Genomic DNA, 26,650 nt, shown 5'->3' on the forward strand with positions numbered 1-26,650 from the left:
TTTTTAGTATTTTTACATATGGCTCGTCTACACCCTGATTCCGTAATGCCTCCATGACTGCTGAGGTTTCGACAGAATCAAATGCTTTCTCGTAATCAATACTCGATAGCAAACTTCTTAATTTCTCCTTCAACTTCCTTTTAAGTTGAGTACTGCGCTGTTTCTCCAGCGGTTTATATTTTAGGCGGCCCTTATGTTATCTGATCTTTTCGGAAACACAGCGTTACTTGGAAATGTGCATGCATGTTCACAGTCCTGATAATATTCATTGATAAAGAGGGAATATATGGCTAACATGCTACGTTTACTTCCTTGATGGTTCGCAGTGGGCTCAGACAACCAGTAAATTATTCCGGGCTGGGAAAGTAACCATTATTATACGAACACAATTAGGCGCAGAAACAAGTCGTGCATTTTCGTAGGTGCAGTAAATAGTTATAAAGCAGGGAGTGTCAATTGTAGCTCCTGTACTTTATAGGTTTTCTCATATAATCCAGTTTCCAAAAAAACTATCTGCCAAAGTGATGTCGCTTTTCCGCGCAATCACCCCTGCAATTTGATCGATGCGATAACCCTCGTGACATTCTTCCTGCAAGGTGTGAAAGAGAATTGTTGCCTTTTAGAGACGCCCCCAATACTCCTCATTTAGCCGTAGCCGTCTGGTTGGAGTCCTAACTATGATTAGTAGTCGTTCCCTCGAACCTAGTCGTCGCTGCACTTGCTTCACCTTGCCACACGTCCAGCACGGGAGCAACCCGAGTGGAACACCCATAGGCGGGAGCACCCATAAGTATTTGCAATAGTGGGAACTAGATAGAAGTATTATTTTCAGAAAGGCTATTTAGGGTGCCTGCACTCACCCTTCGAGGCTACCTCAATATCCGATATAATGAAGCACCGCATCGCGTGACATCTGCAATGACTTGCAGGCATGCGACCATTGACAGGGTACGGAAATAACGTCGCAAGGAATAATTCCCGCCATTGAATCCATATCGCTGTTCCCTGAAGTACGCCTTCTCTTGGCAGAACGTACACATAGTCAAATACTACAGAAATCACCGTATCGGAGCTATGAGACATTAGCAAAATCTTTTTGCTGGTTTTAAGTTTTGATTTTCTTTTGCGAGATCTGTGCTGGTTTTTAGTTTCGCGATTTTCTTTTGCTCGATTGGGTACCATCGTTTGCCATTGGTGTGTTACCAACCACTGTTGTGCTGGGCGTTTTATGAGCCTTAAAACACCAAATCTGAAAACTAATTTAAAGCATGGCATGTAACAATAATGCATGTAAAGCTCTCTCACGGAGTTGGCGCACGCTTCACGTTTTAAAAACGCTGTAAAATTTTACAGCGTGAGTTGTTATGGGCTCATTTCAATAGCCGTTATGGTTGGCAACGGATGGCGACTAGAATTGATGTTACCAGTTAAATAACGCAGTCATGAACTACGAGATTTGAGCGATTTCATGTTATCTATGCATTTGACGCATTTCTGCATGCGGCACCTGACACGTTTGAACTTCAAGCTGCAGTGTAAAAACAGGGCATTGTTGTTGCGACGTCGTTGTACTTATTGAGGTTGTCGATGCTTTCGACGATGTTTTCCGCCCGTCAACCCTATTCTCGATGCCTCTTCCATGACCGGCAAGGGCAATATCTAAGACTTATCATCATCATTGCGTCCTACGACTCTTTTTTGTGCCTCCAGCACTCCTTCCACCAGCATGACAACAAAAAGTTGCATGCAAGCACACCATCATATTCTAAAGAACAATTCCTATGCTGTGTAGATCATGTAATCAGCGTCCACTATACACATTGGTCATTCTGGCACCCGAAGTAAATGCACAGATGCCACTTATCTCGAAATCTGATAGGATCGAAAAACCTTCCACTACTTACCCAGCACTGTTGTTGCGTGATAGCCTCTCCAGTCACGAATTATGATATTTTGCAAGGAAAATGGTAAAAATTGCAGGTACTGATATTTCAGGCGTCCAGAATGTGAAGGAAGAATTCTCTTCTCTAGGAAAGTTCTGATGCAGATTCGGTTGTGCGCCCATATTTTAGACATAGTTACTTCATACACATTTGTTTTTCCCAAGTACGCTTTAATAGTTTACAGAAAGGAGGCAAATAATTTATTCAAGGTATTGCGGATGTGGCAGCACCAGGTTCACAAGATCGGATGCCGGGAGAAACAGTATTTCTCAGTTGCAGTGTACGGGAAAACATCGCGATTCCGGCAGCGCCAGACCCTGGTTTTCGTCCCACACGTCTCGCATTCGCAACGCTGCACGAACAGCGGGGGGACATGCTGAGGCGAGCGGTTTGTCGCGTCATACCTCTCGCAGAAATGATCGCGACACGTTTAGCGCGAGGATAATGACTTATTTATTTATTTGTAAAATACCTTACAAGGCCCCTTCTTGGGGATTTTGTAAGGGGGGCATACAATCAAGTACATACAATTAACAACAATAACAAATGAAAACAGCAGCCAAGTGCACAGCCTAAAAGTCATGAAACATATTAGCTACATAAAGCTGCATATGATTACAATAAAAAGGAACAATATAAGTTAGTAACAAGGTATAACACTGCAAGAAAAAAGGCAAAGAAATAATACAGAGCAGTGAGTTTGTTATTAATGGTTAACATGGGTTAAGCGAGTTCAGTGAGCGCTTGAATTTATCACGGTCAGTTTCCAAAACTATGTTGTCGGGGAGGTCGTTCCACAGCCGAATGGCACGTGGAATTGCAGATGAGGTAAATGCTTCTGTTTTACCATAGATGCGCGTGAAGCTATGATGATTGTATAATCTGTGCGACGTGTGTGACGACGTTTCTAGGTGTAAGGAATGTTTGTTAGTGTGGTGGGCGTATTTATGAAATAATGACAAAAGGGCTATGTCGCGACGATTACTTGGTAGCTGAAGTGAAAGGTGAATCTTTATTTGAGTTACGCTAGAACGGTAGTCATAATTTCGGGAAATGAAACGTGCGGCTCTATTTTGGATTGATTCCGGCATGGTAATTGGGTAATTTTGATGGGGAGACCAGATTGGAGCGGCAAACTCAAGTCGAGGGCGAACAAATGTTTGATATGCCAGTTTGCGGATAAGTGGAGGTGAGTTCCGAAGGTTACGTCGTAGGTAACCCAGTGATCGAGAAGCACTGGCAGAGATGGTAGTAATGTGATGTTAGAATGAGCTATTCAGGAAGGACATGTAATGAAACCATTCTAAAATGCAGTGAAGACGCAATTCTCAAATTCGAAAACAACAGTCCAGGCTGGTTTGGCAGGCCTGCTTCGTACGAACGAAATTTTATTGATCGGGCATCAAAGTAGGAGTCACTGATATTCAGACATCCATGCGAGGACGCTACGTAATTGCCAGACCGACGTCGCGCATTGGCCCGGAAACGAGAGCGCTTACTGTCTTCACGATAAAACACTGCGTACGGCGATCTTTGTTCCACGTTTAAAAATTGCCGCCACCCGAAAAAAAAAGATAAAACAGAACTGTTCGACAGTGAAATAGATGGCACAACAAGTGCATAAAAGCGTCGATAGTTTTAAACTGTCGCGCGGTGCGTAGGGGTCGCTGGCGTGGCAAATAAAGAGTAAGTCACGTGTCTCGGCAACGAGATGCGGATCAAGACAGGGTGAAAACTAACAAGTAACGGAACCATGAGTATTGAGTTACTCTTCTTCAGGAAAGGTAGCGCTTTCTGAAAACAGGTATTGAACTGTTCTGCATGATTGAGGCAGCGGTAGAAGAGAAATTTGAACAGCGACTCATCAAAGCTCCCGTAGAACGTGGAGGCGTCCATCTCGAAGCACCTTTCTTTTTATTAGTGTTCCACCGCATCGTGTCAGACAGCACTGATTACGTTTATCTGTGTATTGCGGTTATTTATGTTGCTCACCGACAATGTGGCAACAAAGAACGTCAAGTGGAACGCCAGAAAGGCTGAGATAATGTCATGGGTGACAGCAATGGAAAAGAAACCTATTAGGAGTGACTACTTAGGAGGAACAAAGTGAAATCGAGAAAGATACAATTTATGACAACGAAAAGGGAAGCTCTTGACTTCTCTAAGCGTGGTCAGGATTCGATAGAACACGTATTTATAAAGCGAGATACAACAAGGAAGAAGAGGAATGTGCTTGCTGCGTTAGAGCTAGGGAAACGATGGAGCATACTTTATTACAGTTTGAAAATATCTTCCCAGTGGTCGTTTTAGGTACCTCTGGCCTCCTGAAACATGTCCGCGGTTGATATTAGTAAGAGGCGATAGGAAGTTCAGTGGAAGAAAAGTAGGGAAACGACAAGCAATGGAGGCGTTCAAAAACAAAGTTCCCAAAGAGGGCTCCAAGAACTGCTGTGGTGGTGGTGGTGATCATGGTGGTGGGAAAGTTTACTGAAAGAGGGGAGGGGCAGGGAATTCTTGGTAGAATTTCTTTTTTTTTTTGTAACGTACGCAAGACATCAGGCAATATAATAACAAGAGCTTAGTGGCGTAACCCACCACCCCATTGCAAACCGACGCTCATATCATCCATGCATCCATGTATCTCGAATATTAGCCGCAACAGTTCGCAGTGTGCTCGTTCGCTTTTTGAAGGAAAGGCAACGAAAAAATTAGCATCTCCATATAGAAACATTGTGACTGAAATGCATGGCTGAGTAGGTAGGACACTCGACTCCGATATGTAGATTGCTTCACTGGGATTGGTTGAATTTCCCATTTAGGCGGTTGTGGAGGAGTACTATGTTTTTTCTCGCTGTTGCGATGGCGAAGTTAGGGAAGGGGGGGGGGGTGGCGAGGTGGCTCAACGTAAATACAAAAATCATCGTTGTTTGTAATCATAGCTTTTGTAATCATCATGAATGGACGGATGGTTAGGACATACGGGGCAGACAGACTTGAGGGATAGAAAAGGGAAACACAACATTCTCGTGCGTAACTGCTATCGCAGCAATAGGCATAAAGCGTGTACCAAAATTCCGTTTGCTGCAGCCGTCATTCCACGAGTGCACGTGAGATGGCTCCTTAAAACAGCGACTCACTGCGGTGAATTCTCTTGGGCGTGTAGTATGAGAACTTTAATTGCTATGGCAAATTTGTTCAACTGCACCTAAAGCGGCAATTTATGAAGAATAGCATGTAAATCATAGGCCATTCGGTGCGCAAGAAATCTGGGCCTTCTGTCGCAAGTCCTTTCGTAAACATATTTATGGATGGAGCATTCGCTTTTTTTTTTCGTGGTCCCTCAAGGTTGAGACCACCTTGCTTGCTAGGGAGCGACGGAGTGTTATGAAATTTATCATTCTCTGCTTCATGAATCTGATCGAACTTGGCGCTCAGTTATACTAGGGTTGGCACGCGAAACAGTTTGCTCTTCCCTCAGTGCCGGCTGCAGACATCGCAGCACCTATCGACATGTTTATATGCTTCCAGACAGCACGCAATGAAGTATTACACAGAAACGGCAATGGGACGGCAAAGTGGAACGTTGGCGTTTGCCGCTCCGATTCGCTACTGTTTATTCAGTTTGTTTACCCACAATCTAACAAAAGGTACAAGCAGTATCTTTTTTCAATGCCGCAACCCATGCTAGGCTGACTGTCCGTCCACCTCAATAGCCTCTCTTGTTATTTGTTCAGCTGTAGATTTAGTAAGATAGTGGAAGGTTGTGTTTTCTTTTTGACACATTTTTCTGTAGGTGCCGGCAGCAGTCTCTTGCACACTGATGCAATAGGAAACACCAAAAAGTCACCTCTCGTGCATTTGAAGTGTTGTTGTTGCGTGCCTTGCAAATTACAACGGAATTAACGAATTTCCATGTGGCCAGATTAATGACGTTAAAGACAGGAACACTAATGGAAGTGTGTAAGGTCAAGCAATGTGCTTACCAGTAGAGGTACAAAGTATCCTCACGATTTGTTCTCCAAGGCCTACTTTTATTGTTCATAAAACCACACGCTCACATCCTGCAAGTATAGAAAAACTATACATATGCCAGCACTCGATATCTGTTAAGTATTTTTTAATCGCTAACGCAATAAAAACTAGAGCATATCGCCAAGGACTATCGAATCACTGTTCGACCATCGGTCGCAATAAAGTAAAAAAAAAATGTGCCACAGTAAACATATTTAGGCTAACATATAGACGTTCAAGACATTCAAATGTGCCTTAGAAATGGAGCACAGAACATTTTGTTTAGTACAAACATGTATAAGGCAAGTTTGTCTTTCTACTGCTCTTTCACATTAAACTGTGATTCGTGAAAATGTTCTGCGTGGATGTTGAATTCTGCGCCCTTGTCTAAGGGGTTAGATTGAGGTAAATCAATATTGTAATAATCATTCTGTGTATATTGCATTTTTTGTCAATGTGTGTTATTGACTGGAAATGAAAAAAACATCGCCGAGGTATTTTCCCACACTCAGATGAGCAGAACACCTTCCTCGTAACTTTTACCAGAGTCCTTCAATGCTTCTCCGGTCACGAAACTCCATCCGCCATTTTATACAGGGACAGAAGCTGCCACTAGCGTCGCTGCTGTTAGCGTAGGGGGCAATCCGTGCCCGCGTGCACCGCAGTCGGCTGAAACTCCTATACCGGTTCGAGGGAATTGTTTATGTTTCATCAAACAGCTAACATTCTACTACCACTCATATTTCGCCCACATACAATGTGTGGTTATTGCATGTGCGCGTGGAAAAGTTGCTTTCGCCTACCTTTGCAAAGCAGCAAGGCCACGATGGAGGCAGTCGTGCCGACGCAGCAATATCAAATGTTATGTGTCATTGCAACGCAGTTTCTTATATAAGGCAGGGGAGCATGAGATTATTTATTTAAGAATAGGTACTTTGTTTGGGCTTGTGACACTGTGCAAGCCTAAGAAACTGGCCAACCCGCAAATTAAAACCTCGCAGCAAGACTTGGTGCAGCGCCGATCGCGCTAGATATTTGCAATGAGACTGTCTACACAGCGCGAGTTTGCAGCTGCTGCATTAAAAAACGGAAAAGCTACTAGATTTGCCGTGTTTACAATTTATAAAAGCGAACTTCACTCTGTTGCAGTCTATCGCAGAGAGCGTCGACAACATTTCAGAGCGGGAACGAAGAAGCTTTCGCGAGGCAACGTCCGTGTGTCGCGTGAATACGCACTGATCTCTAATAGCTCATAGTTTGCAACCACCGTCTGTTCATTTCCAACGTGTAACCTTGACAAGTTCATGTTACGTATGCATTGCACGAGTGAAAGTGAGTCTAACTTTACGTTGCGAAGCTACGCAACGCCAGTCGTACAGCTCTAATTCTCGTGTTGGTTGCGCATTCCCAAATGTGTCACCTTCTGGGACGAGTTCCGCTATCACCTCCACTCCAATTTGGCATGGTTCATAAACGACAGCCTGTGTTCCTTGGATGGAATACGCTTGCATGGCGTGAGATTGCGTAATGAAGACTTTACTGGGGAGACTTGATTAACTGAAACGAAGCCGTGTTTATTGTCACTGAAATCTACATAAATATAAAGACACGTATTCACAAGCATGACGCGGCTGCACTACCAATTTAGTCAGAATGTGAGCCACATAACGTGGGGCAAGGTGTCCCAAGCCGGGTCAAGCTAAGGAGACACTAATGCACCTTGCGTCACAAGCATCAGCCTAATGGCACATATCATTACATATGTCTGTGAACATGACAGTGTTGCGCAAAAAAATTTGCAGTAAACAAGGTAGGAATGCAAAATGCATAATACGATGAGAAGCATCTAAAGACACGACCTACTAAGTACTTCGAATGAAGTATTCTAAACATAGAAAAATGAACATGGTTGACATTATACCGAATGAAAAGAGACAAATGCATTATTTTACTATTATCTCTCGCATTGAGAAAAAGCAGTAAAAAAGGAACTGCTGCTTGCTTGCTTGGCTGAAACCGTTAAGGAAGCAATACAGCACATCACTTTCTTCCCCCAACGGCTGGGCATGTTGCGCGCTTACTGGCCCGTGCGAGTTTGTTTTTTTCCCTTGTGCAGAAGTGCAGACGGCATATGAGAAAGAAATTCACACTTTCTGCCATGGCGCCTAGTACACCGGCAGCGATTCAAACAGCCAAGGAACGGCGCCGGACAAGGACACAGCGACACCTTTCACAATGAGCTTATCACTTCGAACAACGTCCGTAGTGTCAAAACCTTTTTCTCGAAGGTACAGCCACCAGCTCCCTGTCGCTGCATTGCAAGTTTCCACTTCATCCGCAGATTCGCGTCATTAGTCGAACAAAATAAGGATACCTTTTCGCTCGTGGCTCTGTAGACGAAGCGACAACGCGGTACAGATCAACAAATTATCTCTTGAAATGAGGAAAACCAACCGCCGTTGCCGCCGGACAACTTGGGCACCCAGCCATAGAATAAAGAACCAACTGACGCAGCGCGCAGCTTTCGTCTAGCCCCCACCGTGCTCCGCGTGGCAGCTGGGGCAACATAGCAAGCTCTCTCTCCCATAGCGTTACGGCGAAGTTTAGTGACCCGAAAAGTATTGAAGGACTCTGCCATTACTTTTCAGCTATCGCAACCATAGCCTGAAAAATAACCTCATATTTCTACAAAACCGGAAATCACCTCTCTTTGGCGATGCCCCCCACCAATATTTCATTTGAAATACCACATCCGTCAGTGTTTTTAATCGCGGACAAATATTTCTTTTTCTGTTGCAGTTAAAGCTGTAATTTCTTTTCCTGTGCAAGGTTGTGAATATCAAAGGAAAGAATGAATAATTTGCGAGTACTTCGGAGCTGGTGCTATTTGCTTGAGATTTTCTTTGTTTACCTCATGTAAAGCACGATATCACTGGGAAATATATAAGGTTGGATTTTACAAGTACGCTTAAATAAGAGCAGTGTTCTATATTTAGTGCTTCATCTAGAAACTTCCACGCTGACAGCGCTATCATAGTCGTGCGTAATGAAACTGGCAACAGTTTCGCATCAATGCAGTAGGCTTAAGCCTGTAATTCTTCAACCATTTTTTATCCCTTTTTCTCCAAACTCAATATTTTGAAAAGAAAAAAAAAGTTCGTTCTGTGCTGAAAGAAGGGCAAGCACGGTAGAATAGAGCTTGTAAATTAGAGCCGCCATGTTTCACGCCTGCAAATGTCTTAAAATGTCGGCATCATACATATTAATTAACGAAGGAAAATATTAGGTATCAGTGTATATGTAGAAAGTCGCATATTTCAACTATAATAGCCTGATTTCTGAGCTGCTGTCACACCTAAATATTTCGAATTGTATGCCTACAGCGCAGTGAAATTATAAAGAAAACGATAGCACGAAGCCTTTGCTTTCACGAGTGGCCGCTTGATATCAAGTTTTGTTCTGTGACACCACGCATGTGTAGTTAGCAAGCGAATGTTTCGTGCAATTTATACTGCCAGCACCATATGTGTTGGTGCTGTATTGTAATTCTATGAGATAAGAAGGGTAACCAAGGGGCTCGATTTTGTTAATCATCACCGCATAAAGCCAACAGACAATGCAAGCAAGGAAAGCATCAGGGAAATTAACTGCAAATAATATTGGAATGTGGAAAATAATTGTTGTGTTATCATCGCCGCTTGAGCGATAGTGGCGGCGCGACTATCGCGACAGCTTGCTATACTAGCCCAGTCATGCGGCCACCGCGCGCGCATTCCACTACGAGCCGTCATGGAATAAACCACGTTTGGTTCTGCTCACGCCTCTTCCTTCGGCTGCGGTTTTCACCCCGTGAAAACACTACATTGGCGACGAAGATGGGATGCTGAGGAATTCTGCGGCAAGCTGACATGGCAAAGGAAGGTCCGGCAGCGGCGGGTGCAGTGGCGCAAATCGTGGGTCGACTGGGACACATCGAGCCCTTTGACGAGTCCACAAGCGACTGGCCGTCGTACGAGGAACGCTTGTCGTCGTTTCCTCAGGTCAACCGTATCCCTGAGGATGACAAGGTACGCGCTTTTTTGAGTCTCATAGGCCCAAAGACGTACAGTCTTCTCAAGTCGTTGACCGCGCCGGAATTGCCGTCAGCTAAAGGTTTCGAGTTTTTAAAGAGACTTCTTGGTGACCATTTGTCACCGAAGCCGTCGGTAATAAGCGAACGCGCAAAATTTCACAGAAGAGCACAACTTCAGACTGAGTCAATTTCGGAATATGTTGTGCAGTTGCGGAAATTGGCACAGACATGCGAATTTGAATCCGCCCTTGATCAGTCGTTGCGGGACTGTTTTGTCTGCGGTCTGTGCCGAGAAGATATACAGCGCGTGTTATTCACGGAGGATAACAAGCTAACCTTCCAGAAGGCCGTAGAACGAGCGCTAGCCATGGAAGCGGCGAAAAAGAGCGTTGTAGAAGTGCACGTTTCGGAATCAAGCGTATCAGGCGTTCACAAAGTCGGAGCGGTTGGGAAAACTGATATGACGCAGGGAAATTGCTACCGCTGCGGATCTGCGAAACATGCAAGCAGACTGTGCCCACACGTTGCGGCCATTTGTTTCAAATGTGATAAGAAAGGGCACATTCAAAGAATGTGCCAAGCTAACAAGAAGAGAACGACGAAGAGAGCGCGTCGAAACGTAATGAAGGGGCTGAGTCCCGTTCAAGCTTCTGTTAGCGTGAAGGGAATTGTTTCGCCTGGTATGGAGCCGATAAAAATTTCAGTGCAAGTACAAGGCGTACCTTTGGAAATGGAGCTGGATACGGGGGCTACTGTGTCCGTAATGTCTTTGGATCAGTTTCTTCAAATGTTTCCCTCCATCAAGGTCGTGCCAACGACGCTGAAGCTGCGGACGTTCGACGGAGCCATCATCCAGCCGGTCGGAGTGGCTCACGTTGCCGTGCAGTACGGAGAGCAGAGGGCCCAGCTGCCTTTCTACGTCACGACAGAAAAGGGACCCCCTCTGCTAGGTCGACAATGGTTGCAAGCCATCCGACTCGACTGGAGCCGTATTTTCAAGCTCAACGCTAATCCCAGGTGGGACGTTTCTGCCTGTTCCAGACTGCGCGCTCTTCTAGACAAGTACCAGAGTTTGTTTCTGGACGAACTGAGGACAATTACAGAAGAAAGAGCGACATTGTCCCTGAAAGAAGGTAGCGTGCCAAAATTTATGAAGGCAAGAAGCGTGCCTTTTGCATTGCAACCAGCACTCGAGGCTGAACTTAAAAAGTTGGAAGACATGGGAGTCATTTCGCCAGTCGACACAAGTGACTACGCGACGCCGGTTGTGCCAGTAGTAAAGAAGGACGGTGGCATAAGTCTATGCGGCGATTATAAGACCACCCTAAACCCTTGTCTTGAAACTGATCGCTATCCACTCCCGAGAATCGACGAGTTGTTCACAGCGCTCGCAGGGCGCCAACAATTTTCTAAAATTGACCTAAATCAAGCCTATCAGCAGGTGGTAATGTCAGAATCGTCAAGAAAGTATTTGACACTGAATACTCATAAAGGACTTTTTTCCGTAAACAGGCTGCCGTTCGGGGTTTCTTCGGCACCTTCTATTTTCCAAAGAATTATGGACACAATGTTGAAAGGCCTGAAAGGCGTCAGCTGCTATTTGGATGACGTTCTCATCACCGGCAAGACGTCAGACGAGCATTTTGCAAATCTCGAAGCGGTTCTGAAGCGGTTAACGGAGCGCGGCGTTCGAGTAAAGAAAGAAACGTGCTCATTTTTCCAAACAGAATTACGGTATCTGGGTCATGTTATCAGTGCAGCAGGTGTTAGCACAACGCCAGACAAGATAGAAGCACTGATGAAAGCATCCGCACCCACAGGCAAGCAGCAACTACAATCGTTTTTGGGCATTGTAAATTACTACGGGAAGTTGGTTCCTCGATTGTCTACTCTGGCGAGTCCGCTTTACAAACTGTTGCATCACGACCAACCTTGGCTCTGGGATGAATCGCGTCAAAGGGCGTTCGAGGAAATCAAGAATGCGTTAGCGTCATCCTCGATCCTGGCGCATTACGACCCAGATAAACCTTTGCAAGTGGCATGTGACGCTTCCCAATAAGGCGGGGGCGCAGTACTTTCTCATGTAACTGAAGACGGAAGCTCTCGGCCTGTTTTTTATGCGTCGCGCACATTAACTGAGGCCGAAAAGAAGTACAGTCAGCTAGAAAAAGAAGCGCTGGCCATTATCTTTGCCGTCAAAAAGTTTCATTTCTACATCAATGGGAGATGTTTCACGTTGATTACGGATCACAAGCCATTGCAAACAATTCTTGGGCAAAAAACGGGCATTCCACCAATTGCAGCGGCACGCTTACAGCGATGGGCTGTCACGTTGTCTGCTTACAAGTACTCGCTAGTGTACAAAAAGTCCAGTGACAACGCAGAAGCAGATTTTTTTCAAGGTTCCCGCTCCAGGGTCCTGAAGACGGTACGTCTGAAGGCGAGGAACCGTTTTATACTTTGCGTCTGGACTCTATGCCGGTGTCCGCTAAACAGATTGCGCTCGCTACAGCACGTGATCCGGTGCTCAGTAAAGTGCTCCAGCTTACAAGCATAGGCTGGTCATTGCATTTGCGAGACGCGAGCTTAAAACCATTCTTTGGCAGACGTTTGCACATCAACGTACATCAAGGGTGCCTCATGTATGGCCTGAGGGTTGTTATTCCGTCCCCCCTTAGAGAAGCCGTGCTCGACGAAGTGCACCTCGGTCATCCCGGCATTGTGCGGAGCAAGGAGCTGGCTCGCAGTTATGTGTGGTGGCCGTCAATTGATGTAGACTTAGAGACAAAGGTACGAAGTTGCCAAGCCTGCCAGGAACAACGGAATGATCCAGTTAAGGCACCTCTGCATCCCTGGTCATGGCCGACCGCACCGTGGAGGCGAATTCACTTGGACTTCGCAGGACCTTTCCGATGAACTATGTTTTTAGTCGTTGTAGATGCTCACTCGAAGTGGCCGGAAGTGTTCGTTATGCGAAGCACAACGTCCGAGCGTACTGCTGCCTGCTTGCGTGAACTTTTCTGCAGATTCGGAGTGCCGGAGACGGTGGTGTCCGAAAATGGACCACAACTGGTGTCCGAAGAGTTCAAGGCGTTTATGCGGAGCATCGGGGCCAGACACGTCGTGAGCTCTCCTTATCACCCAAGCACAAACGGTCTGGCGGAGCGTTTCGTGCAAACGTTGAAGTCTGCTCTACGCAAGTCATCTCCTGGTGAGTCTATCGAAGAAACACTTCACGACTTCTTATTGGCGTACAGAAATACGCCTCACCCTACGACTGGAGAAACTCCAGCTAACCTATTGATGGGTAGACGATTGCGCACCAGGCTGGATGCACTAAAGCCTACAGTAGAGGGGAAGGTGATGCATAGTCAGTTCATCCAAATTCAGCAGCGCAGGAGCAACAGGGACTGTTTTTGTGTTAATGACAGTGTTCTAGTTCGCAATTACAGAGGCCCAACGAAGTGGGTTCGTGGAACCATTCTGAAGAAGACTGGACCGGTCTCGTACAAAGTCATGGTAACCACCCCCCGAGGCAAGTTCATCTGGCGTCGACATCTCGACCAACTGCTGGCTGGCGCCGGCCCTATGGTGACACCAAGGGCATCCGACTCCGATTTCTCGGAGGGGTTCCTGGTCTTCCCTGAAGGTCAGACTCGTGACCAGCCAACGCCAGAAGAGCCAACACCCGGGGAGTCCGTCCCTCCAGCTCCTGCTCCTCCATCAGAGACATCGCCTCCGCACAGGCGCTACCCGTCAAGGCAACGCCGTCCACCCGAGAGATACTAAGGCATTCTTTAACTATTGTATAAGGATACAAGTGCACCCTCTAAAATAAAGAGGGAAGAGTGTTGTGTTATCATCGCCGCTTGAGCGATAGTGGCGGCGCGACTATCGCGACGGCTTGCTATACTAGCCCAGTCATGCGGCCACCGCGCACGCATTCCACTACGAGCCGTCATGGAATAAACCACGTTTGGTTCTGCTCACGCCTCTTCCTTCGGCTGCGGTTTTCACCCCGTGAAAACACTACAATAACGAAGGAAACCGAAATGAAAGTGGGCGAAAGAATAACTTGTCGCCGGTGGGAGCCGAACTCACAGCTTTCTCATTACGCGTACGTTGCACTAGCAGTTGTGCTACGGAGACAGCTATCAATTCGTCCACGAACTTGGGAATTTATGTTTACTAGGTCTAGCCCTAGGAGTGTTAGCCAGCGCCACTTAGTGCCATAGTGGGCGGATGTGCAACATCCTTTCTTTTTTCCACGATGACGTCGCGTAATATGCTATCTTAGGAGAGCACGCACGTGGCTAATAAACCCTCGCATGCTACCTGTGGAAATGAAGGTAACCAGATTTGAGACCCTCGCACTGAATAAACAGAGAAGAGGAACCAAGGGGCTCGAGTTTATTAATCGTGACCGCATAAAACCAATAATGAAACCTAGCAACGAGGCATCTTCAAAATATGAGTTTCAATTTTAAATGCGAAGCATTACTTGCCAAACGTTTGTCACTTTGACAGTGTCCGTCTGTCTGTCTGTCTGTCTGTCGTGTCTGTCTGTCCGTCCGTCCCTCCACCTGTCTGTCTGTCCGTCCGTCTGTCTGTCTGTCTGTCGTGTCTGTCTGTCTGTCGTGTGAGTCTGTCTGTCGTGTCTGTCTGTCTGTCGTGTCCGTCTGTCTGTATGTCTGTCCGTCATGTCTGTCTGTCGTGTCCGTCTGTCTGTCTGTATGTCTGTCCGTCGTGTCTGTCTGTCGTGTCCGTCTGTCTGTATGTCTGTCCGTCGTGTCTGTCTGTCGTGTCTGTGTGTCTGTCGGTATGTCTGCCCGTCTGTCTGTCGTGTCTGTCTGTCGTGTCTGTCTGTCGTGTCTGTCTGTCGTGTCTGTCTGTCGTGTCTGTCTGTCTGTCGTGTATGCATGTCGTGTATGTCCGTCTGTCGTGTATGTCTGTCGTGTCTGTGTGTCTGTCTGCCTGTCGTGTCTGTCCGTCTGTCTGTCGTGTCTGTCTCTGTCTGTCTGTCTGTCTGTCTGTCGTGTCTGTCTCTGTCTGTCTGTCTGTCTGTCTGTCTGTCTGTCTGTCTGTCGTGTCTGTCTGTCTGTCTGTCTGTCTGTCTGTCTGCCTGTCTGCCTGTCTGTCCGTCTGTCTGCCTGTCGTGTCTGTCTGTTCGTCTGTCGTGTCTGTCTGTTCGTCTGTCTGTCGTGTCTGTCTGCCGTGTCTGTCTGTCTGTCGTGTCTGTCTGTCGTGTCCGTCTGTCTGTCGTGTCCGTCTGTCTGTCGTGTCTGTCTGTCTTTCCGTCTGTCTGTCGTGTCTGTCTGTCCGTCTGTCGTGTCTGTCTGTCTCTTTCAGTCTGTCTGTCGTGTCTGTCTGTCTTTCCGTCTGTCTGTCGTGTCGGTCTGTCTGTCTGTCTGTCGTGTCTGTCTGTCTGTCTGTCTCTCTTTCCGTCTGTCTGTCGTGTCTGTCTGTCCTTCTGTCTGTCGTGTCTGTCTGTCTTTCCGTCTGTTTGTCTGTCTCTCTGTCTATCGTGTCTGTCTGTCGTGTCTGTCTGTCTGTCGTGTCTGTCTGTCTGTCCGTCTGTCTGTCGAGTCTGTCTGTCTGTCTGTCTGTCTGTCTGTCTGTCTGTCTGTCTGTCGTGTCTGTCTGTCTGTCGTGACTGTCTGAGTGGTGTCTGTCTGTCGGTCTGTCTGTCTGTCGTGTCTGTCTGTGTCATGTCTGTCTGTCTGTCCGTCTGTCTGTCGTGTCTGTCTGTCTGTCTTTCCGTCTGTTTGTCTGTCTCTCTGTCTATCGTGTCTGTCTGTCTGTCGTGTCTGTCTGTCCGTCTGCTTTTCGTGTCTGTCTGTCTGTCTTTCCGTCTGTCTGTCGTGTCTGTCTGTCTGTCTGTCTGTCTGTCTGTCTGTCTGTCTGTCTGTCTGTCTGTCTGTCTGTCTGTCTGTCTGTCTGTCTGTCTGTCTGTCTGTCTGTCGTGTCTGTCTGTCTGTCTGCGTCTTAGTGCTCTCATGGTTGTTTAGTTAACTTGGTGTGTGCCAAAATTTGACATAGTATGACAAGAGTGTATTACGAACATTAATCATCGGTGAAGCCATGAATGCCATGGCATGTCTATCATGTATGCCATTAAAGAGATGCCTACGTCTTGGTGCTCCCATGGTCGTTTCTTTAACTTGGTTGGCTCCCCGCACACTGCTTCGCGTAACATCGATTCCCACAGGGTGGAGGACCTGCCGGCTTTTTTCTTAAGCTATTTAACTTTTCACCTTTTTGGAAGGCTGTTTAGAGGCAGTATCTACGTAAATTAGTGGCCAAATTTGGCTGCTGGAACACCGAAGAGAACGTGTCATTTGATGTGGTAAAGTTGGGTATGTATATTCCTGGCCAAAGTATACGGACCAGGGATCCCATGCCATGTCATATTTTTTCTCCGCCAATGATCGATCTCTCTGCCACCAGCTAGCTTCAGATTATTGCCGAAAATTTGTGTTATTATGTTCCTTTCGAATCGAATGCAAATATACTTCACTTACACTAGTTGCGCTTGTACACGTTATAAAGGTGCCAACAATTATAATGTCGTACAAGTTTATGTTTAGTGGTTTGTGTGGGTCTACAACGATTATTTTGACGATTAAAAGGGCGAAAGTGGTTCAGGTTTATTGTGTAGCAGATTTTCGGAGTAGTATAATTAGTTACACGATAGCATTAAGGGCCCGGTGTCACAGAAAATCCGGTGTCGGCATTACGTGAGCGAAAATTGCCCTATATATTCTATACGGTACTAAATTCTTCATCACTAAAGTTGCTCATACTTTGTCTTGCATCCTTCACAATGCTATTCCTCGGAATTTTGAGAATGTCAGCCTTCGAACAAATGTCATGAAACAAAATGTCGACAACGCATGCCTTACGTGTTAAGTGTTCTCAGAGGGAAATATTAAAAGTGCGAAGCATTAACAGATTATTGGCCCTCGCAAGAGGTCGCGTTTTTACCAGGAAGCTCCGTGCATAGCGTTCGCCGCCGACGTTTCCCGGTAAAGCTGCAGTTACCGGAAGGAAGGAAGAAAGAAAGGAAGGAAGGAAGGAAGGAAGGAAGGAAGGAAGGAAGGAAGGAAAGAAAGAAAGAAAGAAAGAAAGAAAGAAAGAAGGAAAGAAAGAAAGAAAGAAAGAAAGAAAGAAAGAAAGAAAGAAAGAAAGAAAGAAAGAAAGAAAGAAAGAAAGAAAGAAAGGAAGGAAGGAAGGAAGGAAGGAAGGAAGGAAGGAAGGAAGGAAGGAAGGAAGGAAGGAAGGAAGGAAGGAAGGAAGGTAGGTAGGAAGGAAACTGTATTTTTGAAAAAGAAAATTAGGTGAGCTTGATTGGGCCCTTATTCCAGGGCTCCACTCGCGCGAGCGGCTCGCTCGGCTTGGTCTAGGAGAGCCCCTTGGCTCTCCTTTCCCTCGCCCGCAAGCCATGCCTCGCACTGCCTATTTAACATGAGCGGGTGCGCATTTATGTATGGGCTAGTAATATGTGAATGCCTTTGCTGGCACTCCCATGTGATATGTCGTACGGTTGGTTTCTTAGAACACCATGGACAGACGCCCAGAAACCTAGTTGGGTTCATTTTACTGAGTTGATGGCAGTTTGGGGAACCTGTTCGTTTGAATGCGCCACCAGACCCTACTCTGCAGTCGATTAAGGGCTTTGTGGGGATTACCGTACACTATTCGTTCCTCCCGTTGTTCTAGAAGAATGTCACGGGTGCTTGGAAGACGTCCCGCACTCGGCTCGGCAGCAGCTAGGTTGTTGAATGCTGCAGTTGCCCGGAAGCGTTAGCAGTCAGCGATATTCGAGCGCTGTCGCGTTCCACTCGCTCGATGTCCTCCTCGCCCGCCACTCCATACGGTGTGAAGTCATTCTTTGGCGAAGCTATCGCCACCAAAACCGCCATTGCCCCATCCAGCTTGCGTGTCGAGACGTGAACACTTGCCACGTTTCGATGGCATCCCTCAGAGCCGGCATGAGAATGGCGGCGGTTCCCTCCGCCCTGTACGGAACGGTGGACGAGGAGCACATTGGGGCACCCTAGCCCCGTAACCTGACGAACGTGACGTCGCCAACCTCCGCTGGCACTGACTGAAGCGCACGCTGCGTCGGACTAGCGGCATTAAGCGTCCTCCAAATTTTTCTCATATTGTATAAACCACGAACGTTTGTGGTCAACACTTTTTCTCTTCTAGAGCATGTCTTTTATTCTCACGTCAACGTAGGTTGCAGGAGCATATATTTTGTAACAATCGCTCATTTCAGCTACGTACGCAAATATGGATGTTTATATTTGGCAGTATTGCTTGTAATAGCCGTTATAAGAAAGGTGTGTTGCGGCAGTTATGCGGCGAGGAATGGGAGTAAGGGGGCGTGGTGAAAATAATTTGAGGATTGAATTGAGCGGAGGTTGGATTGTAGTATGACATTAAGCATAATTTCTAGTGGCCAAACAAGGACTATGCTCTTTTATGTTGCATGCAGAAAAATATTACGCGGAAGCAATGACTGGTAACAATGTTGGAGCTATAACAGCTTCAGTGTATAGTCATAGCGTAGGGATCACAGCGTCCGTGTGATCTTCAGAGCAATTGAACAACAACAAAAAGTCCAAGTTTCGCCTGAAATGCGAAGCATCGATTGCGATAGCAAATTAGTAGGCAGGCGTTGTAGGCATACGAAATAAGGATAGTAGGTTTATAGACCGTATAAAGTTGGAAACATTCGCTAACTGAATGAATAAGCACGTTGTCAGCGCACAAGCAAACGTGAACATATCACATTCGATGAGTGTGGAGACTCGCTGTCAAAACGCTGGACGCCGGTGCGAGCAAGCGCGGCAGCAGGAGCGAGCAAAGTAGCCTTCGCGCGATCTATCGCTTCGACGCAAGAGCGGCGAGAACACGCGCGCACAAAGGTGCAAGCCGTCTGCAGATCCCTTTCAAGATACAGCGCACGCGACCGTGCGCGGCCGTGCAATGTAGGCACTTGTTGGCGGAGTCGCAGCCGCCCCCTCTCTACCGCGCTCCCTCCCAGCAGTCCTCCATATTGGCCTCGAGCTCCACCACTGGAAAAGCTGGCGCCACCGTCGGCGTGACGTGCTAGGAGGGATCACGTGGACATAGCGGCCGCGTCGGTTGCTTCGGGCGCGCCGAAGCGAGCTGAAAACGAGTTTAAATTCCCTCGTACGCTGCCGTCCTCATTTAGTGGCGAAATTTCCCCGCTTCGAGTGTCTCCTTCACAACGCTTCACAGCACTACAATAGGTAGTGGCTGCCTTTGAAGGCGCGCAACATGGTCGGCTACTGCTCGGTGCCGCAGGGCCGGACGTACGTAACGGAGGCCGGTGTCAGCCTTATTCACACGTAGCCGCAGGACAAGACGCTGCGTGAAGCTTGGCTCGCGAAACATAAAACCGGCAAACAGTCATCGGCTACAACTCGGGTATGCAGCAAGCACAGACGCGAGTAAGATTTCTGCTACGGCGCCCGGTCTGCGATGCTCTGAAAACGCACACTGAGACGCTCGCCCGAGTCCGCTGCCCGACTACTGTCATGACGGTTTGGTCTATGAACTTGTCGATGCTATAGATACTGGCAAGTTCAGTGGAGTGGAAAGGCAGCGGTTAGAAGCACATTTAAAAAAAGCATGGCATATGGTCATGTTTGTGTTATGAATTAATGCACTGGATTAAAAAAAAGGAGCAGCGGGAAATTGCACGCTGAGAACACCGATAAACATACAGTGCGACGCAACTCGAGGAATAATATTAAAAGGTCAAAGAATTTAGAAGAAAGAAAGATTGAATCGTCGTGACGGCACATTACAGTCCCCGTAGGCGTCGAAGTCTCTACAATGAAATTATTTTTGAACAGCTCTGATAGCGCCCACGCAACAATGGTTGCTTGCATACTGTCAAATGCTCATATTCTGCGGCCTAAAGCTCATGGCACGGTGAGAAAACGCGCGTGCGGAGAAATCGAAACAGTGCGCGGACAAGCATGCAGACGCGCAGTCGGTCGCTGCGAATCTGCGCGATCGCTGAATTGAGGCTTCGTTCTATTACGCTCCATTTAGTTATACAAACACTATAAGAACCTATTTCACATAGTTTGCTCTCGGCGTTTACCTACCTTTCACGCAAGAAGCCGGTTCGGGAGACTCCATCGCGGCAACCGCGCGCAGTGGCGTTCACTGTACGTATTCGGTAAAGAGATAGCATCTGTAAACGATTGTGTGCTTTCAGTTTGGCCAAGATTATTATTTAGACACTAAGAAACTTCTCTCGTTTCGAAAGAACTTACAAAAATGTCCGACAGAGCTCGCGCGTGGTGTTTTCAGTGACCGCTCACAGCAAAACCTATGAGGAGCGTGCCACGTGATCCCTCATACTACGCCAGCGAGGCGCTTCCGATAGAGGGCGACTCCGTAACTCCTCGCCGCCAATATGGCGCGCGAGATTGAGCTGCGGTTGTCAGTTCCCTTTGCGCCCGGTCGCGAAATGCGCAGTTGCTGCAGGAGCACAATGACGCCGCCCCCCCCCCCCCCTCTCTGCTGCCCCTCCTTCCATCCCCACAGGGTCTTTAGCGCGACGAAAGACGGGGCACTTGCCCCCCCCCTCCCCGCTTTCTCCTTCGCGCGCGCCAGATTGAGCCGCGATTGCCGCCTTTTCTCGCGTGCTTTAAGTCGCACATACAGCATACGGTCGGCGACGATGTTATGGTCCTTGGTATATATACGGAGCATCACGCCGGCAGCGACGGCACAAATCTGCTTGGAGTGTCCATATAGTTATTGCTACCGCAATAACTGTTCGAACCACGCAGTGGACTGAATTTTGCTGAATGCAGCGGTTTCATAAAGAAGATCGAATATATAGCATGTCCAAGTGAAAGTGTACGTCTGTTCTTAATAAAAATTACCGACCATTACGTTACTTCCTAATGCGAAATTTGAGCGCAGCAAATAAGCTGTTTCACCTTTTCGATAGATTGAGGCAAAGAAATCGAGCAACACATGTATGCGCTATCACAGAATTTTTTTTATTTTTCACACGTATTCCTTTAACAAAGACTCCATTAACAGTTCTTGACAGTCATGAAGGAAGCTTGGTGGTCGGATAAATAGACTGGTATATGTTCGACTTGGTACACCAATGCTTGATTCTCAAAGACGAGATCTATACAAGTGCCTCGCGAGGTTGTCACAGCCGTGGGACGCGTTACGATGGCTCTCTGATTGCCACCGCACAGGGCGAACGGCAGCGGCAATTTCGGCTCGGGCGGTGCACATATACAGATCCGCCGCCACCGATCTGGCTCTCTGATTGCCACCGCACAGGGGTTGCATTCGAGGAGGAGTGAAGAAAGGAATTAAGTTCGAGCCGGCGCTTTGACAACCGGAGACTCGCAGGAAGAGGGGGGAGGGGGGGCGGCGTGTACACCCAGCGGCAAACGATGGGGGCAGAAGCGCGCGCAGCAAGCGGACAACACGATAAAGGGAGAAGAGAAGAGATAGCAGCGACTGACTGATGCCGCTGACGCCGATAGTGAGTCAACCCCAGCTGCGGAGTTGGTTTCAGGCACAACGCCGCCGATGCCGACACAAACAATATGATACCCTCGCTTCCGCAGCGCTAAGAACCAGGTCTAGCCGTGGGAAGGTGGTCACGTATTCGTCGACGTGCCGGGGCCTACGTGAAATAACCGGCGCGTCGGCAACTGAAGAGCACCCTATCCGCCACACAAAAACAGGGGGGGGGGGACCCTTTCCTCCTCTTTCTGCATGGCGGCGACGGTGTTCTATGCAGTCACGTTATCTTGACTCTCTAGCGGCGTTAGCGGCATCCAGCGGTATCAGTCGGTCGCTGCTAGCGCTGGGGGGATGAAAGGGGGGCGGAGCTGGTTACGAGGCCGACGACAACGCCGACGACGACGCGAAACCCAGGAACGGACGCCAAAGAGCTGCGCTCTAAAATAATTTCAAATTCACGGTACAAAGTACGATTATAAGTCTGGTTGTGCTCGTTCGTCAGAAGTCGGAAGACCGGACACCGTAGGTCTTACGGTCGTACCTTGCACCGTGTTTCTTAAATATATATATTTTTTAGCTGCCTGATTAACGTTAACTGAAACAGTCTATATACTGTCATGTATTGGCAGGCTTTCTATCTCGCTAAGCGCATGATTTTCATTCGCGCTCGCTAAACTAACTACAGCATCAACAAATTTTTGGAGAAGTGGACAGCGAACTCATTATATGCACACGGCACAGCAATGTACCAGGACGAATGAAAAAAAAGGCCGGAATAATGAACGACATTATAGAATTGAAAAAGTTATCCAAGCGTTTGTTCGAGGCACTTGACGAAAGAACACCCTTGTTTTTCTCACGTACTTGTTCAACCGTGACGTTCACTTGCCTCATTGTCCTTACATTTTATGGCGTATATGTTACAAACTAACTTCTACGCCCGTTTTCCTGTCTTCAGAATTTATTTCCGCTTGAATTAATGATTCCTAAACCAAGGGATGGTTTTCCTCCCCAATAGTAGGAATCGCTGGCTCTGGCTCACTCCCTTTATCTCGCTATTCTGCTTTCGTACTTTAAGGGGAATTTACAGTGTTATTGTAGGAACCAACTGGAAAGGGAGGGGAAATAATGGTAGTTTTGTGTTATTAGTTACTTTCTTTACCTGATACACATTAACAGAATCTGGTGTAGTTATTAGATTTGTGAAGGTGGAAGCAGGTTTCTGTAAAGCCGAATCGAACAGTGCTTGCATTAAAAATTAAAAAAAAATATTTACTAACGCGAACCTGCCCTACGCCTGGTTAGCTTAAAATACGGTAATTTTATTTTTTGCACAGTAAAGGAAATCGTGTATTTGCACGATATTTACGTGTATACGAACATTACCGTCAACTATAAAAAATTTGCTTGGTATAGACTGGCGTACCGCAAAAGTGGTACTCATACCCAAACCAGGAAAACCTCCACATATAAATAATCTGCGGCCTATTTCCCTTACATCATGCATCGCCAAGGTCGCGGAGCACGCGATACATAACAGGATCACTGAACATATTGAAAACAAGGAGCTATTTAGACACAACCTAATCGGCTTTAGACAGGCGTTGTCCACGCAGGACGCTATGCTTTTGCTTAAGAAAGCAATCTTTAATAACATTACTCGCGACGTGAGAGGGATCCTCGCACTGGACCTCTCCAAGGCCTTCGACAGGGTCGCGCATAAACACATCCTGACAGAGATTTCGTCTCTCAACCTGGGCCAGCGGTTTCATGATTACACCAGATCCTTCCTCGCTGATCGCAAGGCACACCTTCGACTAGGCATGGTCACGGGAGGACCCTACGAACTAGGCACCTGCGGCACCCCGCAGGGCTCAGTCCTCTCCCCACTCTTATTTAATATAGCCATGCACAAACTCTCCACTCGCCTCGCTGCAATTCCGAACGTGGGTCACGCCATTTATGCGGACGATATTACGATCTGGGTGCCGCGCGGATCGCTAGCCATGCTCGAACACTCGTTACAAAGCGCGTTGGAGGCTACCGAAGATTTTCTTTCAAACACAGGCCTTGAACTCTCCCCCGCTAAATCAGAGCTACTGTTATACCGCCAGTCCATACAGGGGGTCAGAAATCTTGCGCCTCTGGAAACTCTGTCGGTAGAAATTCGAGCTAAAAATGGGCATCCCATACCGAGGAAGGACTCGGTCAAGATACTAGGTCTCCTCATTGATGCCAAGGGCTGTAACTCGACGGCCCTCAACAGGCTCACTGGACAGGCTAGTAATGTCCTAAGACTTGTAGCCCGCGTCTCAAATCGGAGAGGCGGTCTTAAAGAGGATAATTTGCTCAGAGCTTATCAGGCATTCTTCCTGAGTCATGTCACCTACATCGCGCCGTACCTTAATTGGGGTAAAGCGGAAAAGGCCAAGCTCGACTCCCTAATCAGAACCGGCCTCAAGCGCGTGCTCGGCCTTCCGCAGTCCACAAGCACTGAGAAGCTGCTGGAGCTAGGACTCCATAACACCATCGATGAGCTAATAGAAGCTCACACAGCGGCTCAGATAATGAGACTTTCATCCACTAAGCCAGGGATTAAGATTTTAGAAGAAGCAGGAATTCAACCCAGACATGAACCGGCGACCAAAGTTAGCTTGACCCGGGAAACCAGAGCTCACATCGTGGTTGACCCCGTCCCGCGAAACATCCACCCAGTGCATAACCAAGGAAGAAGTTTCGCGAGAGCCAAGTCCATCCTTAAAAAGATCAATCAGCAGAAGCTAGATGCCCTCTTTGTCGATGCTGCCAGATATGACAGTGGGGATAAGTTCGCTGTCTCGGTGGTAGACGCGGGGGGCAACCTGGTCAATGCAGCCTCTGTTTATACTAAGTTTGCCCATGTGGCGGAGGAAGCGGCGATCGCTCTGGCTTTTCACGCCTCAAAAGTTCCCGCTATCATCTTCTCGGACTCGCGCACCGCGGTTAGATCCTTCTCGTCCGCCCTCATATCTGAACAGGCGTACAGTATTGTGATCAAAGCACTACAAAGGACTAGGGAGAGTACCGGAGGAGGATACCAAATCTCGTGGTTCCCAGCCCATCTAGACAGCTCAATTAACCCGCTTGGATGTAATCCTAACGAGCAGGTCCACCGGACAGCGCGCGATTTCACGCACCGCGCTGTCGCGAGCAGCCAGGCTTGGAACGAGGTCAACATCCACAAAGATGCATTAAGTACATTCCACGAAATTGTTTCTCATTATCGACTAGGCAGGAGGACATTTCCACCCCCTCACCCCAAATTGAACAAACCTCAGGCTACCCCACTAAGACTCCTGCAAACCCGTACATATCCCACTCCTCGGTCTCTTCACAGGATAGATCCTGAACACTCACAGTCGTGCCCAAAATGTGGTCATGACTCATGCTCCTTTGACCACATGCTCTGGCTGTGCCCAGCCCTTAACGCCTCTCCACCTATCACGAAAGAACAATGGCAGGACTCTCTCAAGAGCAGCAATCTCAACGTTCAACTCCAGGCTGTCCAGAGGGCCCACGACATTGCCGCGGGACTTGATCTCCCGGTTCCATCGTGGGCGGAGCCACCGACTTGATCTTCGGGAGCCTTCGGTTTGGCTCCCCGAGATCTCAGTCCCTCAGGACTCAAATAAAGTTCTTGTCATGTCATGTCATGGTGCGGATTATACCTCGGACGTCAAGTAACGAAACCTGAGACGGCACCTACCGTGTTGAAACTATTACGCAACATACAAAGGCACACGGACACGCATACAGCGGAATCTTAGTGGCTACCGACCCACGACACCTCCTTTCCGCTGTCTACAAAACTCAGAAGGTGATCTTCAGTTCCATTTAATGCGTTAAAAATGCCAATCTACAGGAGGCGCCCGCAACCATCGTCTGCAAGAAGGACATCCCATGCACCATGAACCCACCTTGTGATGTCTTCTGTGTGTCGATCTCGTTACACGACCCGTCCGATGGCAGTATGGCTAGCGATCTTGCATTGAAAATACGTTACGATTGTAACGCGCATGCAAATTTAAACGGACCTTTGATATAATAAAAAGCATATTAAATCGTGCAAATACGGTACTAAGTTGGTGCTACGAACCAAGTAATCGTATAGAAACAGGTAAGCAGCGTACGGGTGCACTGTGGTTTAAGTGCAAACGCCTAGCAAGCAGGAAACAAGAAAGACAGTTAGTCAAATATTCACCATAGATAATGTATATGAACACGAAAAAAAAGAGAATCTGTTGATAAACACTTTTACCGGTGCGTCCAGTGGGCCTAATCTAATTTGTACGACAACTAGTGTGAGCGGCTCCTGGCGTGGGCTTGTCGACAGTAGCCTTTGTGGGCGTCTTCTGCCCTAACTTAATTATCCCTGGGCGGGAACGCTCCCATTGGTAATTACTTGAACTTCCTTGCTTCGGGTAAGCGCAGAGTGCTTACGTTGTCGTAATAACGTTCTCAAAGGGGGTTCGCGAATGGCCGTGTTTGTAAACATATAACCCCGAAGCCTCGTGTGTTAGACACGTGGGCGGCAACCAACAGAGTTTCTAATAACAGAGTCCGTAATTTTCCGCCAGCACAGAGTGCAGCGCAGGATTTTCGCATGCGCGGTGACCATGCGAAGTGACTTTGAGTTGTCCTAGCATACCGCGAGTGAAACCGCGGAGGCCCGCAAAGCTGATTCTATGGCTTCAAAGCAACCCGTTTGGCACGACAAGTTTGTTTCCTACCACTGCAGGCTTGTAAACACAAGCGCCTCAAAGATTCTTTAGGATTGCAGAATTATTTAGAAAGTGTAAGAAGGGGGAAAAGCTAATGCGTATACCGAGTTTGCAGACCATGTTGTGGAAAAACGAACCAGTACAGCAATGAGAGGGATAAAATAAGGATATAACAGGAGAATGTTGATAAATGTTGTCTTGTTTGAAGGAAAGCTGTTAGCTTAGTTTCGCCTGTGTATGCAGGCCAGCGGAAGCGAATGATCAATTTGTCTGGTGGGGCTACTTGATGCTTCATATACCATAGGTTCGTAAAGAAA

Source organism: Dermacentor albipictus, unplaced genomic scaffold (assembly GCF_038994185.2).
Source record: "Dermacentor albipictus isolate Rhodes 1998 colony unplaced genomic scaffold, USDA_Dalb.pri_finalv2 scaffold_16, whole genome shotgun sequence".
Taxonomy (NCBI): Eukaryota; Metazoa; Arthropoda; class Arachnida; order Ixodida; family Ixodidae; genus Dermacentor; species Dermacentor albipictus.